This window comes from Salvia miltiorrhiza, chromosome 5 (genome assembly GCF_028751815.1).
Source record: "Salvia miltiorrhiza cultivar Shanhuang (shh) chromosome 5, IMPLAD_Smil_shh, whole genome shotgun sequence".
Classification (NCBI taxonomy): Eukaryota; Viridiplantae; Streptophyta; class Magnoliopsida; order Lamiales; family Lamiaceae; genus Salvia; species Salvia miltiorrhiza.
The window spans coordinates 19,399,955-19,419,895 of NC_080391.1; the positions used below are offsets into that span (position 1 = coordinate 19,399,955).

The 19,941-nt window shown below is 41.1% G+C and overlaps 4 long non-coding RNA genes across 6 annotated transcripts; 2 read left to right on the forward strand and 2 right to left on the reverse strand.

The window, feature by feature from the left end:
* Positions 1-759: 759 nt before the first annotated feature.
* LOC130986589 (uncharacterized) lies at positions 760-4,191 on the reverse strand. Of its 2 annotated transcripts, XR_009089318.1 has the most exons (3): positions 4,070-4,191; positions 1,493-3,981; positions 760-984 (listed from the first exon to the last, which is right to left on the reverse strand). It is a non-coding gene; the product is annotated as an uncharacterized LOC130986589 (long non-coding RNA). The 2 variants fall into 2 exon arrangements; XR_009089317.1 differs by having other exon boundaries at positions 760-3,981; positions 4,070-4,161.
* On the forward strand, positions 2,790-4,393 carry LOC130986586 (uncharacterized). The gene is made up of 2 exons (XR_009089312.1): positions 2,790-3,640; positions 4,021-4,393. It is a non-coding gene; the product is annotated as an uncharacterized LOC130986586 (long non-coding RNA).
* A 7,221-nt stretch (positions 4,394-11,614) lies between these two features.
* On the reverse strand, positions 11,615-15,016 carry LOC130986588 (uncharacterized). Of its 2 annotated transcripts, XR_009089316.1 has the most exons (3): positions 14,925-15,016; positions 12,348-14,836; positions 11,615-11,839 (listed from the first exon to the last, which is right to left on the reverse strand). It is a non-coding gene; the product is annotated as an uncharacterized LOC130986588 (long non-coding RNA). The 2 variants fall into 2 exon arrangements; XR_009089315.1 differs by having other exon boundaries at positions 11,615-14,836.
* LOC130986587 (uncharacterized) lies at positions 13,645-15,248 on the forward strand. Its single transcript, XR_009089314.1, has 2 exons — positions 13,645-14,495; positions 14,876-15,248. It is a non-coding gene; the product is annotated as an uncharacterized LOC130986587 (long non-coding RNA).
* The last annotated feature ends 4,693 nt before the right edge of the window (positions 15,249-19,941 follow it).

The following is a 19,941-nucleotide window of genomic DNA, read 5'->3' on the forward strand; positions in this document are numbered from 1 at the left end:
TGGAAATGTTTAATGAGAAAAGAATATGAAAGAAACTCATGCCTCTTATGCGATATTGTGAAATTGTTAATAATGTTATGTTATATGCTTGGCAACTGCCCACTAAGTACTCTTGTACTTAGCCCTTCGATGTTTATGTTTGTGCAGGTTGAGCTGTGATGGGCGATGAAGTGTTGTTGCTGAGTGGAGTTTTTGTCGAACTTAAAGTAGGCTCAGAAAGGATACATGTCTTCATACATGTATCTCAGTTATGCATTCCGCTGTAAACACTGATTATTTCAGTTACGCCTTCCGTTGCAAACTCTGATAATGTTTTAGCCAAGCCTCTAACGATGCCTTTTTCCTTTTAAGGAATATAACGCGTATACAAGTTCTTTGAGTACCCTTTTTATGTGAACTATGCCTTTTTCCTTTTTAAGGAATATTTCACGCGTATTCAAACTCTTTGAGTATTCTTTTATGCGCCCCTTTCTAAACCCGCTTCTTAATTTCCCTTCCCCAGTCATGGTTTTCCCGGATTAATTATCCTTAATTAAGGCCGGTCGTGACAGCTTTCGAGGCGGAATTGTTGGCTGTGATCTATGCTATTCACATTGCTCATACCCGAGGCTGGCGGCATTTGTGGGTTGAGGCTGACTCTATGTCACGACCGCTCCTAATTAAGGATAATTAAGCCGGGAAATCGTGACTAATGGAGGGAGATTAGAAGCGGGGTAGAAAGGGGATAATCAAACAAGGAAGGATCGCATTTCCTCATTAAACAAAGGGATATTTATAATATAACAGAAGTTTAGTCGTATAGACTCAAATAACTAGTAAGTTCAGATATCTCTGACTTAGCCAAATAAACATAAAACTTCTGAGTACGCAGCGGAATATGATTCTAATTACATGTATGAAGACATGTAACCCTAGAGTTCATTAATACATAATAAGATAAAAGAATCCCGCTCGTCACTTCATCACCATCTGCAGCTGCTCAACCTGCACATTTAGAAATATATGCAGGGCTTGAGTACAAAAGTACTCAGTGGGCACGTATGCCTAAGTATAAAAAAAATACATGCTTTAAAACTGTAAATTGTCATGCCATCATAAACAGTATAGCAAGGGAGTTTTTCGCTAAAAGGCCCAAGCTTACTAAATTCATTTGTGATTCTTAAAGTTTGACTGCAGTCTAAGTTCTCTTGTAATCTATCATATCTGGAACTTTGTGCCGGAGAGGTGGCCACCTCTCACGGTCACTTGACCGGCCAACCCGCTAGATGACTCACGGTCACTGGTGTACACTAGTCCTGGCAGGATAGCTATCAACTGCTCAGGACCCGAATTCGATTGCATAATAAAAGTCACATCAGATAGATATCATACTGAAATTTAAACATTTTATGGCAAGACAATATTTGAAATAACTTCAATTAATTTAGTCATGAAATAACTTGCTTGAACGTAACATTTAAACTCATTTGGTATATATGAAAGTAATGCCCACCTGTTAGAAACTTTTTGTGGTACAGTAGCTCCTTGACTGATTATTAATCTCGTGCTTGACCTTTATTACGAGAATATAAATAAGATATTGCTCTAATAAAATCATCAAATGAGAATGTGTATTTAACTATGCATGATCCTTATGCATGATTTATTACTCCGAGATGATATTAGAGAATTACTACTATTAATCCTCACTATCGGATCAAATAAATACCAACTAGGTTTCATCTTGCGTGGTTGAGTAATTAACTAAAATAATCTGTTCGCTTCAGGTGTTCTAATCCGCCAATTAAATAAACCCCATTCCTCGTAGTCAATAGAAAATAAATAATACTTCAACTTATTCGCTTTATAACTTCATAATTAATCGGGCTTAATAAATAGGAACAAGTAATGTTATAAGATTAAATAATTAAAAGGCTCAACATAAGGTAGCTCAATAATTAATTAAGCAGAAATGGGCCTGGATAGCTAAAATGAAAGGTCCAATTAAAAATAATTCATTGGGCTTAGTAATTAAATCATTCTTGGCCCAAATGATTAAATAATAAATAGTTGGGCTCAAATAAATAAATCATGTAAGGTCCAACTAAATAAAATTTCAGTCCATAATTTAAAATTAGCCCAAGAATAGAATGAATTATTCTGAGCTTAAAATTAAATAAAACTCAGCCCAGCTGAAATATAAATGAGATTAGAATAATAGCCCATCGTAAAATAAGCATCAGCCCAATCTTTAAAATAATTCAAGCCCAATAGAAATAATGGGAATGGCCATTTAAATAAAAGACTGGCCCAATTCGAATTTAAGTGAAAGCCCAATCAATTAAATTGGAAGCTCATTTCCTTTAGAATAAAACAAACCCAAGCTCAAATAATTCGGCCCAAATAATATAGATAAAGGCCCAATTTATGAATTATAAGGGGAGCCCAAAACAATTAAAAGATGAGGCCCAAAACAATTAAATAAATAGAGTCCAACTCAATTAAATAAAGCCCATACAAATCAAAACAACAATTAAATCAAAGCCCATATAAATAAAATCAGAGGCCCAATCAGTAATTAAAATCGGTCCATATAAATAAATTCTGAAGCCCAATTCCTAATTTAAAATCGGCCCAAAATTAATAAATAACTCAGCCCAACTCAAGCCCACTGAAAATAAATAACAAAGCCCAAAAATAAATAGGAGGCCCAAATTTTTCGGCCCAACTAAATAAAAAATCGGCCCATCACTTGGCCCAAACTCAAATCCACTCCCCAATCCCTAGCCCTTTTCTTCCTTTCCTCCCTCAAATCTGCGCCTCTCACGCACACACACATAGCTTCAGCCCTCACTCTCCCTCTCTGCCTCTCGGCTCTCTCTTCACCTCTCTCACTCAGCCATCAGTCCCGCCGCCGCGGCTTCCTCCGGCGAGACAGCCGTCGACCGGCCTCCTTCCTTGGCAACGATGATAGGTATCGCCGCCGTCTCCCTCCATCTCTCTCTCTCTCTCAAAGCTTCGCCGCTGCGGAAGCTCGCCGGGGAGCAGCTGCGATAAGCCGTCGTCACCCACTGCTCTCCCTTCTCCGTCCGTTTCCGGCGACAGCAACGACAAAAGCCGCCGCCGACCAGTGAATCCGACTCCTTGACAGACGAACAGTAGCAGCCATCGGCCACCACAATCGTCGATCTCACCATCTCTGGACCACCGTCGATCCCTCCGCCGCTGTAACTGGAAGGCCGGGAGATTCGCCGCCTCTTGCTCCCATAAAATCAGTCGCGCCTCCGCTGCCCTGAAATTTCGGCGAGATATCGCCGCCTGGGAGCGGCGCCGTTCATCTCCCTCGTCCTCAGAATCTCCCTCCGTCGTCGAGCCCTAAGTTTTAGAAAAGGCAGAACGCCGTTGCCGAGCGTCCGCTGCTGCTGCGCTCGAGACTTCCGCCACTGTCGTCGCCACTGGACCGACGTGGTTCGTGTGTTGCCGTTTTGGGGAAGCCGCTGCTATCGTTTCGATCCACCACCGGCACTGTGCAGTCGGCGAGTAGCGCTGTCGTTGACGACTAGGGGCGTCGCTGCCGGCGTCTGCTTGATTCGTCGCACCGTTGCCGCTGTTCTTGAGGTCCAGCGGCCCGCAGTGCAGCCCAACGTTCTTCTCTTCTAAAGTTAAGTCTATTTCATTCTACTATTGTATCTTGATTCATTTGCTTATGAAGTTAAGAAATCTCATTGTGTTTATAAAGTATAGTGAAGTATGCCTACAATTCGTTCCATCTCCTTAAGCACTTCATAGATGATCGATTATGCTATGATATGATGACAATATATGTGGCTTGAATGAGTTGAGAAAATGAACTGAAACAGTAGTATATACCTAGAAAATGATTAGAGGTTTGCCGTTGTTGCTGAGTTAAATAAGTTGATTGGATCTTGTTGAAGTTTGGCAAAATTTGAACTGCTCTATCTCTCACTCTTTCAAGTGTTAACTGGTATCAAATGATTGAATCTGAAAATGGTAGTACTGGTTGTTGTTTAATGAATACAGGTAAAATCATGGAAGAAGATGGAAAAAAAAAAATGTAGCCAAAGTTTACCTAGAAGTGGCAGAGCACCGGATGAATGAAAGCCAAATCTCACCTTGGAGTTTCTGGCAGCATCTTAGACTAATTACTTCCCTTGGTTTGCTAGTGATTAAGGGAGTGTTTTGGCTGAACTTGTAGGCTAGGAAGGCAAAGGGGCGATGGAGTGCACTTGAGTGTTGAGTGGTGGTGTTGTATGAATGGGGAGAAAAGCATGGTGGAGCAAAAAGAAAATTTGTGTAATGATACTGATGACTTTGTATGTTATTATGAGTTGTGGACATCAATGTATCAATGTGATTGGAATATTGTATATTTACATAAATCTCGATTTCGACATGTGATAACTCGCTAAAATCGATAAGTTGTAAAATGAATCTAAATTAAATCCGTAGATTTAATTTGTTCGTTGTCTTGATATATAAATTAAATCCGCAGATTTAATTAACTCACGAGTCGGAAATAATCCACGACTTGAGTAAAAATAAATTCTAATTCCATCTCGCTTAAATAAATAACGTGACTTTGCTAAGTCAGTTATAACTCTGAAATAATATCATTGACTGCTTAAACAATATAAATTCAGGATCATAAGCTGAATTCATATCAGAATAATAACCGTTTTCATTCACTGATGAACATAAATAAACACTCATTACTGGATTTAATATTTATAAAAGAGCGGGTCACTACATACTACCCCTCTTAACAAAAATTTCGTCCCGAAATTTGCATATTTCTTCTAAAACAGTTCGGGGTATTTATCCTTCATTTTGTCTTCAAGCTCCCACGTGGCTTCCTCTTGTCCGTGGTGTTTCCATAAGACTTTCACTGATGTGATTGCCTTATTCCTGAGTTGTTGTACTTTTCGATCTAGAATGGCCTCTGGTCTCTCTTCATAACTCAAGTCTGGGCAAAGGATCATCTCTTCTTGGTGGATTATGTGCTTTGGATCGAAAACGTATTTTCTGAGTTGTGATACGTGGAAAACATTGTGAACGTTTCCAAAACTTGGCGGTAATGCCAACCTATAGGCTACTGGGCCTATTCTTTCCAAAATCTCATAAGGTCCTACGAATCGGGGCCTAAGTTTTCCCTTGACACCAAACCTAGTTATTCCCTTGGTAGGAGATACCTTTAGGAAGACCTTGTCTCCTATTTCAAACTGTAATTCGGTTCGGCGTGCATCAGCGTAAGATTTCTGTCTATCTTGCGCCTCCTTTATTCGCCCTCTGATTTGGCGGACTATCTCAACCATCTCATTGACCAAGTCTGGTCCTAAAACTTTTCTCTCACCCACTTCATCCCAATAAAGCGGTGATCTACATTTTCTTCCATATAATGCCTCATATGGTGCCATATCGATAGTTGCCTGGTAACTGTTATTATAGGCAAATTCAATCAACGGCAGCACTACTTCCCAACTTCCACCTCTATCTAACACCACTGTTCTCAACATATCTTCGAGGGTCTGAATTGTCCTTTCAGACTGCCCATCTGTCTGCGGGTGGAAGGCGGTGCTGAAATTTAACCTCGTGCCTAACTCCTTTTGTAAGCTCATCCAAAATCTAGAAGTAAATTTTGAGTCTCGGTCTGAAGTGATCGACACTGGTACACCGTGTAAGCGTACAATCTCTCGAACATACAACTGAGCTAGCTTGTCTGATCCATGTGTGATCGGTATTGGTATAAAATGAGCACATTTTGTGAGTCGATCCACTATTACCCAAATGGCAGTGTTTCCTTTCTTTGTTTTGGGCAAACTGGTCACAAAATCCATTGCTATGTGCTCCCACTTCCATTCTGGAATTTCCAACGGTTGTAATTTTCCATATGGCCTTTGATGTAAGGCCTTCACCTGTTGGCATGCTAGGCATTTTTCCACAAATGACGCTATGTCTCTTTTCATTCCTTCCCACCAAAAGTGTTTCTTTAGGTCCTGATACATCTTAGTACTGCCTGGGTGGGCAGTATAAGGGGTATCGTGAGCCTCACTCATGATTTTATCCTTAAGCTCATCATCGTGGGGGATGCATATTCTTCCTTCAAAGAGGATAACATTATCTGATGCTTCTTGATAATTCTTGACGTCTCCTTTTCTTACTGCTTCCCGTAGTTTTTCCATCTTCCCGTCTTTTCTTTGTGCTTCTACGATCATCTTCCTCAAGTTAGGTACTGTTGCCACAACGCTTGCTATCGTCCCTGGTGGTTTAACCACTTCTATGCTCATTTTGCTAAATTCCCTTATGAGCACCGTCTCTCGAGTGATGAGAGCTCCCAATTTAGATTGGGTCTTACGACTCAATGCATCAGCCACTACGTTGGCCTTGCCTGGGTGGTAGTTAATACCGCAGTCATAGTCTTTCACTAGTTCGAGCCATCTCCTCTGTCTCATGTTGAGGTCCTTTTGCTCGAAAAAGTATTTCAGGCTTTTATGATCTGTGAATATTTCACACCTAACTCCATATAGGTGGTGCCTCCAAATTTTCAGCGCATGCACCACTGCAGCTAACTCCAGATCATGAGTCGGGTAATTCAGTTCATGTGGCCTAAGCTGTCGTGACGCATATGCTATCACTCTTCCTTCTTGCATCAGCACGCAACCAAGTCCATTTTTGGACGCGTCTGTGTAGATCATGTATTCCTTATCAGCTGTTGGGACGGCTAATACTGGTGCCGTAGTCAACTTCTCCTTAAGTTCTTGGAAGCTCTTCTCGCACTCCTCTGTCCAAGAAAATTTTATTCCCTTCCTGAGTAGTTGCGTCATTGGCCTTGCAATTTTGGAAAATCCTTCCATAAACCTCCTATAGTAACCTGCCAATCCTAAGAAACTTCTTATCTCATTAGGGTTAGTAGGCGATTTCCATTCGCGCACTGCTTGCACTTTTTCGGGGTCCACTTTAATCCCTTCTGATGATACAATATGTCCTAAAAACGTGACTTCGCTGAGCCAAAACTCACACTTGCTGAATTTGGCATAAAGGCGCTCTGTCCTCAACGTTTCTAGAACAATTCTCAGATGTTCCTCATGGTCTTTATCGTTCTTCGAGTAGATTAGGATGTCATCTATGAATACCAAGACAAATTTGTCTAAATACGGATGGAACACTCGATTCATGAGGTCCATGAACACGGCTGGCGCATTAGTTAGCCCGAATGGTACAACTACAAATTCGTAGTGGCCATACCTAGTTCGAAATGCCGTCTTAGGTACGTCTTCTGGTCGAATCTTCAGCTGGTGATAACCAGACCGCAAATCAATCTTCGAGAACACGCTTGCTCCCTTGAGCTGGTCGAAGAGGTCATCTATCCTTGGTAAAGGATATTTGTTCTTCAGTGTCACTTTGTTCAGTTCCCTATAGTCTATGCACATTCTCAATGTGCCATCCTTTTTCTTCACAAAAAGTACAGGTGCACCCCAAGGTGATACACTTGGCCTAATGAATCCAAGTTCCAAAAGTTCTTGCAGTTGTATTTTGAGTTCTTCCAACTCTTTAGGAGCCATCCGGTATGGTGCCTTCGAAATGGGAGCTGCCCCGGGCTCCAAATCAATGGTAAACTCAATTGGTCTGTCCGGTGGTGGCCCTGGCAGAATCTCTGGAAATACATCTGAAAAGTCCCGTACAATTGCTACATCTTCTATACTCTTTTCAGTACCCAGTTCTCCGTGCAAGTATACGAGGTAAGCTGGGTATCCCTTCTTCATCATTTTCGTTGCTTGTAGGGCGGAGATGATCATCTTTCTTCTTCCCATACTAATTCCGTGGAAATGTGACGGCTCCCTTCCTGGGGGTCGAAACGATATCCGTCTTTCGTTACAAAGGATGGTGGCATAGTTCTCGGCTAGCCAGTCCATTCCTAGGATTATGTCCACATCTCCCATCGGTATAACATAGGAGTTGTTCACTACAATCTTGTGTGACCCTATGTTCAGTTCTAAGTTCAAGCACACATGATCTACTGTCGTCATTCCTCCTATAGGTGATGATATACTCAACTCCTGGTCAGCTCTTTCCATTTTAAGTTTTAATGTATCAACACATGTACTTGATATGAAAGTATGCGATGCGCCCGTATCAAATAGAAGTACAACAGGAGTATTGAGTAGCATGCCCATACCTGCCAGGTTTCCCTGGTTGTTCTCGGGCTGCTTCTGCCTCATAGCATAGGCTCTAGCATGACGAGGTTTTTCATGTTGTTTCTGTTGTCGCTGCTGTTGTTGGCGGGCCTGTTGCTGATACTGTTGTTGAGGTTGTGGTTGGTACTGTAGCTGTTGGTGCTGCTGTGGCTGCTGATACTGTGGTTGCTGCCTTGGGTATGGTTGCGGCAAAGCTTGAATTGCTCGAATATGCGGAGCCTGGATAGGTGGGTTTGGCCTTGAACTCGTTCCATGTTGCTTATTCGGGCACCGGTTTGCATAGTGCCCCTTCTGGTTACAGATATAGCAACTATCACTGCCGGCCTTACAGATTCCCACATGATTTTTGTTACATTTGGGGCAATGTGGGGCCCTCTGTTGGTTATTTTCCATCTGTTTCGGTGCACTCTGACCTCCATAGCCCTGTGACTGGAAGACCCGTCCCTGCCATGGCCTCTTCTCGCTTTGGTTCGGGTTACTGTTGTCCCATCTCCTCTTCCCTTTGAAATTCTGATTATGATTTTGATCATGTAGAGGTGCTGGAGCAGGTACAGTTGCAAGTCTTTCTCCTGGCATGGCTGCCTCAATGTCTAACGCTCGGCTGAGCGACTCAGTATAAGATAATCCTCCATGGCTTGCCAAGGCCATCCTAATCTCGTGCCTCAGACCGGCACAAAACTTTTCAGCCATCTTCTCATCTGTGTCCACTTGTTCCGGCGCATATCTAGACATATCGCAGAACATCCTGTCATATTGAGTTACCGACATCTTCCCTTGCTTTAGATTGTAAAATTCAGCTTCCTTCTTCTTGCGGTAGCTCTTGGGTATATACTTGTCATATATACCAGCTTTGAATTGTTCCCAGGTCAGGTTTTCTAACTGCTCTGCTGTCATCGTTTTCATCCGTGCTTCCCACCAGAAATCAGCTGACCCAGTCAACTGAAAGGACATACAAGTCAGACGTTCTTGGTCGGTGCAACGCAGAAAGTTGAAAATGCGTTCAATAGCGCGAACCCAAGTTTCAGCTTCTGCCGGGTCTCCTGTCCCGTTGAAGGTAGGTGGGTTCTGTCGCAAGAATAATTCTTCAATCCGTCGTTCTGGCTGAACAGGTGGTTGAACTATTTCGGGTTCTGGTTCTGGCACTGTTTCTGGGTCTCTTCTTTCATTTCGGGGAATCCTGCCCCCTCCTCTTGGTCGTCCTCGTTTTGGCGGCATTCTATTAGGTCAAAACATAAGTTGTCAGCGCATTAAAATGCAATAAGGACATACTATCATTTCTATAGTTACTCTTTAACTCATCGAGTTCTGCTCCTGTTAAAACTTAAGCGAACATATAAATAAAACATAGCGGAATGACTTGCCACGAAAGACCAATAAGGTCACCATATATAACATAGGGAAAATTGCCTCAATGAGGACTTTACATCATCATAAAAAAATCTAGGTTCAAAGATCTATGTAAGTACCACACATGATGAACTGGCTATCCAGCGAAGCCATTACAAAAAGTACTCAATCACAGAACGTCCCAAGGTTTCGCGTCTCCGTCCTAATATTAGTCAAAAGTCTATGCCGACACATGGCATACAAAAGCATCAGATCAATCTATGTTTCTGGGATATTTAAATATCATCCTATTAGATATATATATATAAACCGGTCTAAGAAGATCGGGTACAAGATCCCTGGGTCGGGGCATGGCTGTCTTCCTCTGGATCCTCTTCCGGATCTTCCTCTGGGTCCTCATCTGTTTCTCCGCCAGATGGGTGCGACTCACCCCCTTCCTTCACCTGCTGCCTGGCCAATGATGGCTGAGCGAATCATCTTCAAGGTGACTCGAAGAGTTGGGCGGTCGTCCATGGCCGGGGCTTTGCCCTTTTTGAGGAAATCCATGGTATCGGCTAAGACTCTGTCCACGTCGGCCATAGCGGCTGCTATCTCTGCCTTGCTCAACTGCCTCGATGACAATGGTGGCTCACAGACTAATGGCACTGAACCCGTGCCGGGTGGAAAATCTCTGTAGGCTTGAGGCCTAGAGGGGCCTGCCTCAGCGTCGTGCCTCCTGGGTTGCCCTAAGATAGGGGCTGCTGGTGGAGTCGGCTCCGGAAGTGGGTCCAGTAGTTCGTCGGGCGAAGGTACTCCGACTCGAGCAAGGTCTCCCGGACGTGTATACGGCCCTCGAGGAGCATTTCCCCAACGAGTGAATTGTGCCTGGATCTCAGCAGTAAATCCAGAGAAGTCATAATGCAAATCATAGGACCTGCCAGAACGAGTGATGTAGTGAGCGGAAATCATCCTCGCCCATCCCTGCCATTCTGATGGCAGCAAATCCATTAGCCGCTCCATTCCGTCATAGTCCGATATCCCATGGTCTCTTGCAGCGACCCAGTGTCGATGGAAGCCGGCCAAGAATTGGCCTAAGTCATCACCGTGGCATTGGCGATAAGTAAAATATGAGTTCCTGATAGCATCCGGACTAGCATCTCGACGCAACGGCCGTCGTCTGGTAAAGCGCATCCTTGCCATCTATACATGAAGGTCGCATAATCAAACTCACGAATATCAAAATGGGTGGCAAAAACAATAGGGTTCAAACATATCTACAACAGTAAGGTAATAATTCTACTTGAGGTCTCGAAATTCAAACCACGGTATTATAATCATAATAGCCTAACACTAGACTCGAATATAATTCGTGAAGTCTTAAATATGCTGCAACTAGTACTAACTAGGTTTTTGAAAAGAGATAACTCCGCTATGTTGCAGTTTCCAAACTATGTAGGGTATTCTTATTACTATGAAAAGTGTTCCCACTATACTCTGATTAAGGCGATAGTTGATTCGGTATCCGCCTCGCGTGAATAATCCGAACGAAGATCTATTCCCGTGTCACTATCTCGTGTGTGACACTTTTCGTTACTCCCCTTTGTATTTTGTTTGTTGATTTCTCGTCTGGTTCACTAACTTTGTAACTTACTCATCGCCTCAATTTACAGAGAAAAGCAAAAATGTTCTTGCTAAATTCCTTCTATTGTTGTGTTCATAACAGTGATCATGCATCCTTAGCGCATCTAAGTTCATTGAGTAACATCTCCATAAAAAGGCATAAATAAAATCAACATTTGCATCAAGGCGAAATATAAACTTCAACATTCAAAACTTTCTGTTGCATTCCTTTCTGTTGAGCATAGCGATGTGATGAAGTGCTGAGCTTTTGCCGACTGACTCTTTCATACTAGTGATCATACTAGAAAAATTTATTAACTCTAGGGTTCAGAGCAAATGAACTGCTCTGATACCACTCTGTCACGACCGCTCCTAATTAAGGATAATTAAGCCGGGAAATCGTGACTAATGGAGGGAGATTAGAAGCGGGGTAGAAAGGGGATAATCAAACAAGGAAGGATCGCATTTCCTCATTAAACAAAGGGATATTTATAATATAACAGAAGTTTAGTCGTATAGACTCAAATAACTAGTAAGTTCAGATATCTCTGACTTAGCCAAATAAACATAAAACTTCTGAGTACGCAGCGGAATATGATTCTAATTACATGTATGAAGACATGTAACCCTAGAGTTCATTAATACATAATAAGATAAAAGAATCCCGCTCGTCACTTCATCACCATCTGCAGCTGCTCAACCTGCACATTTAGAAATATATGCAGGGCTTGAGTACAAAAGTACTCAGTGGGCACGTATGCCTAAGTATAAAAAAAATACATGCTTTAAAACTGTAAATTGTCATGCCATCATAAACAGTATAGCAAGGGAGTTTTTCGCTAAAAGGCCCAAGCTTACTAAATTCATTTGTGATTCTTAAAGTTTGACTGCAGTCTAAGTTCTCTTGTAATCTATCATATCTGGAACTTTGTGCCGGAGAGGTGGCCACCTCTCACGGTCACTTGACCGGCCAACCCGCTAGATGACTCACGGTCACTGGTGTACACTAGTCCTGGCAGGATAGCTATCAACTGCTCAGGACCCGAATTCGATTGCATAATAAAAGTCACATCAGATAGATATCATACTGAAATTTAAACATTTTATGGCAAGACAATATTTGAAATAACTTCAATTAATTTAGTCATGAAATAACTTGCTTGAACGTAACATTTAAACTCATTTGGTATATATGAAAGTAATGCCCACCTGTTAGAAACTTTTTGTGGTACAGTAGCTCCTTGACTGATTATTAATCTCGTGCTTGACCTTTATTACGAGAATATAAATAAGATATTGCTCTAATAAAATCATCAAATGAGAATGTGTATTTAACTATGCATGATCCTTATGCATGATTTATTACTCCGAGATGATATTAGAGAATTACTACTATTAATCCTCACTATCGGATCAAATAAATACCAACTAGGTTTCATCTTGCGTGGTTGAGTAATTAACTAAAATAATCTGTTCGCTTCAGGTGTTCTAATCCGCCAATTAAATAAACCCCATTCCTCGTAGTCAATAGAAAATAAATAATACTTCAACTTATTCGCTTTATAACTTCATAATTAATCGGGCTTAATAAATAGGAACAAGTAATGTTATAAGATTAAATAATTAAAAGGCTCAACATAAGGTAGCTCAATAATTAATTAAGCAGAAATGGGCCTGGATAGCTAAAATGAAAGGTCCAATTAAAAATAATTCATTGGGCTTAGTAATTAAATCATTCTTGGCCCAAATGATTAAATAATAAATAGTTGGGCTCAAATAAATAAATCATGTAAGGTCCAACTAAATAAAATTTCAGTCCATAATTTAAAATTAGCCCAAGAATAGAATGAATTATTCTGAGCTTAAAATTAAATAAAACTCAGCCCAGCTGAAATATAAATGAGATTAGAATAATAGCCCATCGTAAAATAAGCATCAGCCCAATCTTTAAAATAATTCAAGCCCAATAGAAATAATGGGAATGGCCATTTAAATAAAAGACTGGCCCAATTCGAATTTAAGTGAAAGCCCAATCAATTAAATTGGAAGCTCATTTCCTTTAGAATAAAACAAACCCAAGCTCAAATAATTCGGCCCAAATAATATAGATAAAGGCCCAATTTATGAATTATAAGGGGAGCCCAAAACAATTAAAAGATGAGGCCCAAAACAATTAAATAAATAGAGTCCAACTCAATTAAATAAAGCCCATACAAATCAAAACAACAATTAAATCAAAGCCCATATAAATAAAATCAGAGGCCCAATCAGTAATTAAAATCGGTCCATATAAATAAATTCTGAAGCCCAATTCCTAATTTAAAATCGGCCCAAAATTAATAAATAACTCAGCCCAACTCAAGCCCACTGAAAATAAATAACAAAGCCCAAAAATAAATAGGAGGCCCAAATTTTTCGGCCCAACTAAATAAAAAATCGGCCCATCACTTGGCCCAAACTCAAATCCACTCCCCAATCCCTAGCCCTTTTCTTCCTTTCCTCCCTCAAATCTGCGCCTCTCACGCACACACACATAGCTTCAGCCCTCACTCTCCCTCTCTGCCTCTCGGCTCTCTCTTCACCTCTCTCACTCAGCCATCAGTCCCGCCGCCGCGGCTTCCTCCGGCGAGACAGCCGTCGACCGGCCTCCTTCCTTGGCAACGATGATAGGTATCGCCGCCGTCTCCCTCCATCTCTCTCTCTCTCTCAAAGCTTCGCCGCTGCGGAAGCTCGCCGGGGAGCAGCTGCGATAAGCCGTCGTCACCCACTGCTCTCCCTTCTCCGTCCGTTTCCGGCGACAGCAACGACAAAAGCCGCCGCCGACCAGTGAATCCGACTCCTTGACAGACGAACAGTAGCAGCCATCGGCCACCACAATCGTCGATCTCACCATCTCTGGACCACCGTCGATCCCTCCGCCGCTGTAACTGGAAGGCCGGGAGATTCGCCGCCTCTTGCTCCCATAAAATCAGTCGCGCCTCCGCTGCCCTGAAATTTCGGCGAGATATCGCCGCCTGGGAGCGGCGCCGTTCATCTCCCTCGTCCTCAGAATCTCCCTCCGTCGTCGAGCCCTAAGTTTTAGAAAAGGCAGAACGCCGTTGCCGAGCGTCCGCTGCTGCTGCGCTCGAGACTTCCGCCACTGTCGTCGCCACTGGACCGACGTGGTTCGTGTGTTGCCGTTTTGGGGAAGCCGCTGCTATCGTTTCGATCCACCACCGGCACTGTGCAGTCGGCGAGTAGCGCTGTCGTTGACGACTAGGGGCGTCGCTGCCGGCGTCTGCTTGATTCGTCGCACCGTTGCCGCTGTTCTTGAGGTCCAGCGGCCCGCAGTGCAGCCCAACGTTCTTCTCTTCTAAAGTTAAGTCTATTTCATTCTACTATTGTATCTTGATTCATTTGCTTATGAAGTTAAGAAATCTCATTGTGTTTATAAAGTATAGTGAAGTATGCCTACAATTCGTTCCATCTCCTTAAGCACTTCATAGATGATCGATTATGCTATGATATGATGACAATATATGTGGCTTGAATGAGTTGAGAAAATGAACTGAAACAGTAGTATATACCTAGAAAATGATTAGAGGTTTGCCGTTGTTGCTGAGTTAAATAAGTTGATTGGATCTTGTTGAAGTTTGGCAAAATTTGAACTGCTCTATCTCTCACTCTTTCAAGTGTTAACTGGTATCAAATGATTGAATCTGAAAATGGTAGTACTGGTTGTTGTTTAATGAATACAGGTAAAATCATGGAAGAAGATGGAAAAAAAAAAATGTAGCCAAAGTTTACCTAGAAGTGGCAGAGCACCGGATGAATGAAAGCCAAATCTCACCTTGGAGTTTCTGGCAGCATCTTAGACTAATTACTTCCCTTGGTTTGCTAGTGATTAAGGGAGTGTTTTGGCTGAACTTGTAGGCTAGGAAGGCAAAGGGGCGATGGAGTGCACTTGAGTGTTGAGTGGTGGTGTTGTATGAATGGGGAGAAAAGCATGGTGGAGCAAAAAGAAAATTTGTGTAATGATACTGATGACTTTGTATGTTATTATGAGTTGTGGACATCAATGTATCAATGTGATTGGAATATTGTATATTTACATAAATCTCGATTTCGACATGTGATAACTCGCTAAAATCGATAAGTTGTAAAATGAATCTAAATTAAATCCGTAGATTTAATTTGTTCGTTGTCTTGATATATAAATTAAATCCGCAGATTTAATTAACTCACGAGTCGGAAATAATCCACGACTTGAGTAAAAATAAATTCTAATTCCATCTCGCTTAAATAAATAACGTGACTTTGCTAAGTCAGTTATAACTCTGAAATAATATCATTGACTGCTTAAACAATATAAATTCAGGATCATAAGCTGAATTCATATCAGAATAATAACCGTTTTCATTCACTGATGAACATAAATAAACACTCATTACTGGATTTAATATTTATAAAAGAGCGGGTCACTACACTCTATGTATGTGGTTCACCTTTTGTACTCTCGCTCGAGTGATGTTCCTTGGAGATTTAGGGCGTTTTGGCAGCATACTCTTCGCCTGCTTCGGAATTTTTCTTTGATGGTCTCGCATATTTACCGTGAGGGTAATCAACCGGCAGATATTATGGCCAATGATGATCGGCAGGAAGGCTGGTGGCCTTTTGCGATTGAGGAGATTCGGATTGCGGTTGCAAGGGATATGTCGACGCATAGTCATATCCGTATGGTTATTTAAGCAGGTTCGTTGGTTCCCTTGGGCTTTGGTTGGGTTGTTTTCTTTTGTTGTTGGTCTCCTGTTTTCTTTCTTGGTTCTTCTTCTTCCGGTTTTCTTGAGCCGAGCTTCTTAGGGGTGATGGTTAGGCCGGAACTCCTGAAGTTGTCTCTTCCCGCTCCTGAACCGGATGTGAGTCTTTCACGAGTACTCTTTTTCCTTCTAAGGTCTCTTCTTCTTAGAAGGTTTTAATGAGGCTCGGTTTTTTGTTTGCTCTCTTTTGCGCTTTCTTGAATGTTTTGTACTCTTTTTCTTTTCCTTTAATACAAACCTTATTCTCATCATAAATGGAGTAAGAGCATCCACATCCGTTGAGTAAGGGGCTTACTCAACGGAGTAGGGGACCACTTATGAGTAAGAAGCCTGCATTGGGGAGACTCATCCACTTACTCATATTCATTAGTTTTGTTTTTTGTATTTTTCATTTAATTTAAATTTCACCAACTTAAAACAAATTTACTTGAAATTAAAATTGCATTAATTTGAAAAACTTATAAATTACATAAAAAAAACTAAAGACATAATTAAAAATTACATAAATTTAAAACTAGCTAATTGCCACCCCTTTGTCGTTCTAGAATCTTCACCACCCGTTGAGCATGGATTTCTCGCTGCTCCAACGTCATGTTGGCGGTATTCAAGAACAAGATCCGATTGTCGTGGATCTCCCTCTTGAGGGCATTCTTCGTGGCGTACTCATCGATCATTCTATCGAGCTTGGCTTCGGTATTCGCCATGTATTCTTTGCATTCGGGTGGAGCCTCCGAGCCTTGCGACGCCGAGTCTTTCGCCTTTCCCTTCCCCTTCTCTGCTCTCGCCGCCGCCTTCGCCGCTTTGTTTCCAATTGGACGAGAAGACGAGATTTCCTCGCCCGAAGCCGAGGTGGTGAAGCCACCGCTCTCACTCGTCTTTATCCTCTTGGAGGAATACACGTTTCCATCGAGGTACAAGCTCTTTAACTTTCCGTTCGTCCGGAGTATTTTCCATGCGTTTCACCATTTGAAGGCACCGCCTTTGCTCCGCAAGGCATAGAGAGTTTGGACCTTCTCCCGAATCATGTCGTCGAAATACCCGGAAGACCACTTTGCGTTGGTTTTGACTCAAATAGTCTCCCACAGCTTAACCTCCAAACTTACATGGGCCTAGTGAGATTTTATTTGGTGGTGGTTGAGGTTGACACCAATGATGGCGTTCACTCGGTCGAGGACGCGTTGCCAATATGCCTCGCCCTTTTGATCGACACCATGGATGACGTCCTTTGTCTACTCCACCCAAATTCAAGCGATGAGGTATGTCTCCTCAAGGGTGTAAGTATGATGAAGCTTGCCCTCCGCCGACGGCGCATTTTCCTTGAAGGCCATCGCCTTCCGCCGCCTCACTATGGGCTGCTGACGCGCCGCCCTCCTCCGCCGCCTCCTCAGCCGTTGGGGGCTCCTCCCCTAAGTTGAATCCCAATAAATTGGGATGGTAGTCGCCGGTAAGATCAGGGGTCCAATTTGGAGAGTAGTAGTCGGGATTATTCGGATTCATTTTGGTAATTGAAATTGAAAGAGTTTGAGAGATAACGGATGAAGAGAATTGAGTTTCGGGTGTATGATTTTGGTGGAGGAAGAGGGTTTAAATAGATGAAAATTTATTAAAAAAAATTAAAGAGAAAACCGTTGGAATAATAATGAAAAAAAAACGGTCGAATAGCCGTTAAAAAATAAATAAAAGAAAAAAAATTGAAAATGGTCAAATTATTCAATTTCAAAATCAAATTTTTTTCTTAATAGGCGCGTCATTGCACGTGCCTTAAATAACGCCCGTCGAGCCTTACTCATCCGTTCGAGTAAGGCTCGAGTAAGGCCCCTCCCACATCAGCTTACTCATCGCCGAGCTTACTCGAGTAAGCCCCTTCGAGTAAGCCGATGTGGGTGCTCTAAGGATCATATCAATAACAAATTTTGTAAATAATAAGAAATTGAATGTTAATAAGATGGTGAGTTGTATGGACTCTACTATTATAAATGGATGACATAAATTTTTCGTGGATAAATTAGAAAAGAAAATAACGTGGATGGAAATAGTATTTTTATGAACGCCAAATAAGAATTATAGAAATGCAAATGAGGCGATGCATGGTCAAGTATTGCTTTTCCACCCTTATATGGTCCAAAACTTCATGCTCGGAGTGAACTTCATACCTGTTTAAATCAGAACAAGGGGCAGGGCGATGATTATCCGATGGAGAAAGGGTACATGTTGGATATCAATCAAATATTATTTTTTTATAAATGTTATTTAAAAAAAATTAAGACTAACTTTAACATATTGATCCATCAATATTCACAATAGACATAAAATTTACGAAATATTTAAAATAAATAATACTACTTCTATGATATTATTGTCACTTTGTTGATGGGCGAGTTTAAAAAAAGTGGTGGATAGTAGTTGATAGTGGTGGGTATTGCTGTGAGTGAAGTTTTGATTCCACTATTGTTGTGAGTGGAGTTTGTTGATCCTATTACTATAAATGAAAGTTGAAATGATATTGTGAATGAACCAAAATAGTAGAAGTGGAAACGATATCATGGACAGAGAGTAGTAGTATATATAAGTTATTCAATATCATATAAATAATCATAAATATCATATATAAAACTCAATTACATTAAGTTTATAATTTATCGAGGCGGTTTTGGGGCGGAGATTTATACCACTTCACACGACGCGAACCAGATACGAGTATGAAAATATAAACCCAACCCTAACCCTAACCCAATGTTTTACACCCGCCCCTGCCTCATCATGGGGCTGGGGTTGGGGGTACCCGCGAATAAATTTTCGTCTTTGAGCAATTATGGTAAAGTTTTTTGTAGACAAATAGAATATATCATATATTCATATATATATTCCCTTCGTCCCGTGAATAATAGCTCATTCCAAAAAAGGAAACTACTCCTTCTCATAAAAAGTGATGAGCTTCACCACTATTTATCACTTTTATCCTTTAATCATTCTTCTTTTTAATAATTGTGTCCAAAAGTAGGGAGTCATACTTAGTTAGACAGAGGGAATATATTTTAAGTATAATGACTGAATAAAAAAAATTCACTTGTGAACTTGGATTTTTTTTTTAAATGATCAATAATGGTTCCCCATTTCTTTAACTAGCAATAAATTATCTTCTTAAGATTTATGATTATTATAAAATCAATATTATGATAACAATTGTTACTTCTCCCGTTCACCAAAAAAATGTTCATTTCGTAATGACACAAGTTTTAATAAATTGGTTGAGTGTGTTGTGAAAGGAATAAGTGTCTTACTTTTATTGTAGTTTTAAATTGATTAATTTAGTTGAGTGTTGGGTCCATAATGCCAATATTTATAAATAATGCTTGCAAATACCCTTTTTTTATATAAAAATTACTCTTAGTTTAATCTCAATCACGCATTTCATGGTGAAACCTTTTCTCTACTATATAAATATAACCACTCATTTTACTAAATGCCCAAAAAAAGTGTCATACTTTTGATGGACGAAAAAAATAGTAGATATTTTCCACCTTTTCCCCCCTTCATTTCTTATTATAAATTTGCAACTAAATAGAACACATTGACGTGACTCTGTGACAAGGTGTTTCTTCGTGGAATTGTCTAATTGTCCAAAAAAATATTGTGGTGAAAGAAAAGTTAATGCTAGAAGTTTTTAGCGAAGAGTTGGTCTCCTGTGAGACTGAGTGTATGAGTGAGGCCGATTCTTATCCGACCCAACAGAGGGCGCAGCGCGGGGCTGGCAAAGCAGCAAGGGCATGGAGTTGAGGGCACGGGTGGCTGGCAGAGTTGAGCAGGGTACATGCGCTGAGCGAAGGGCGCGACGACAGTGTACTTTTTTGGTCAAGTAATTATCGTTGTAAGAAAAAGTAATTATTGATATAAGAAAGGTAATGTTTCAAAAACATTACATTTCTTCATGTCGATTATTACTATTCATCACGATAATAATTACTTCAAATAATTCATATTTTTGAACCAATCCTGACTAATAGAGC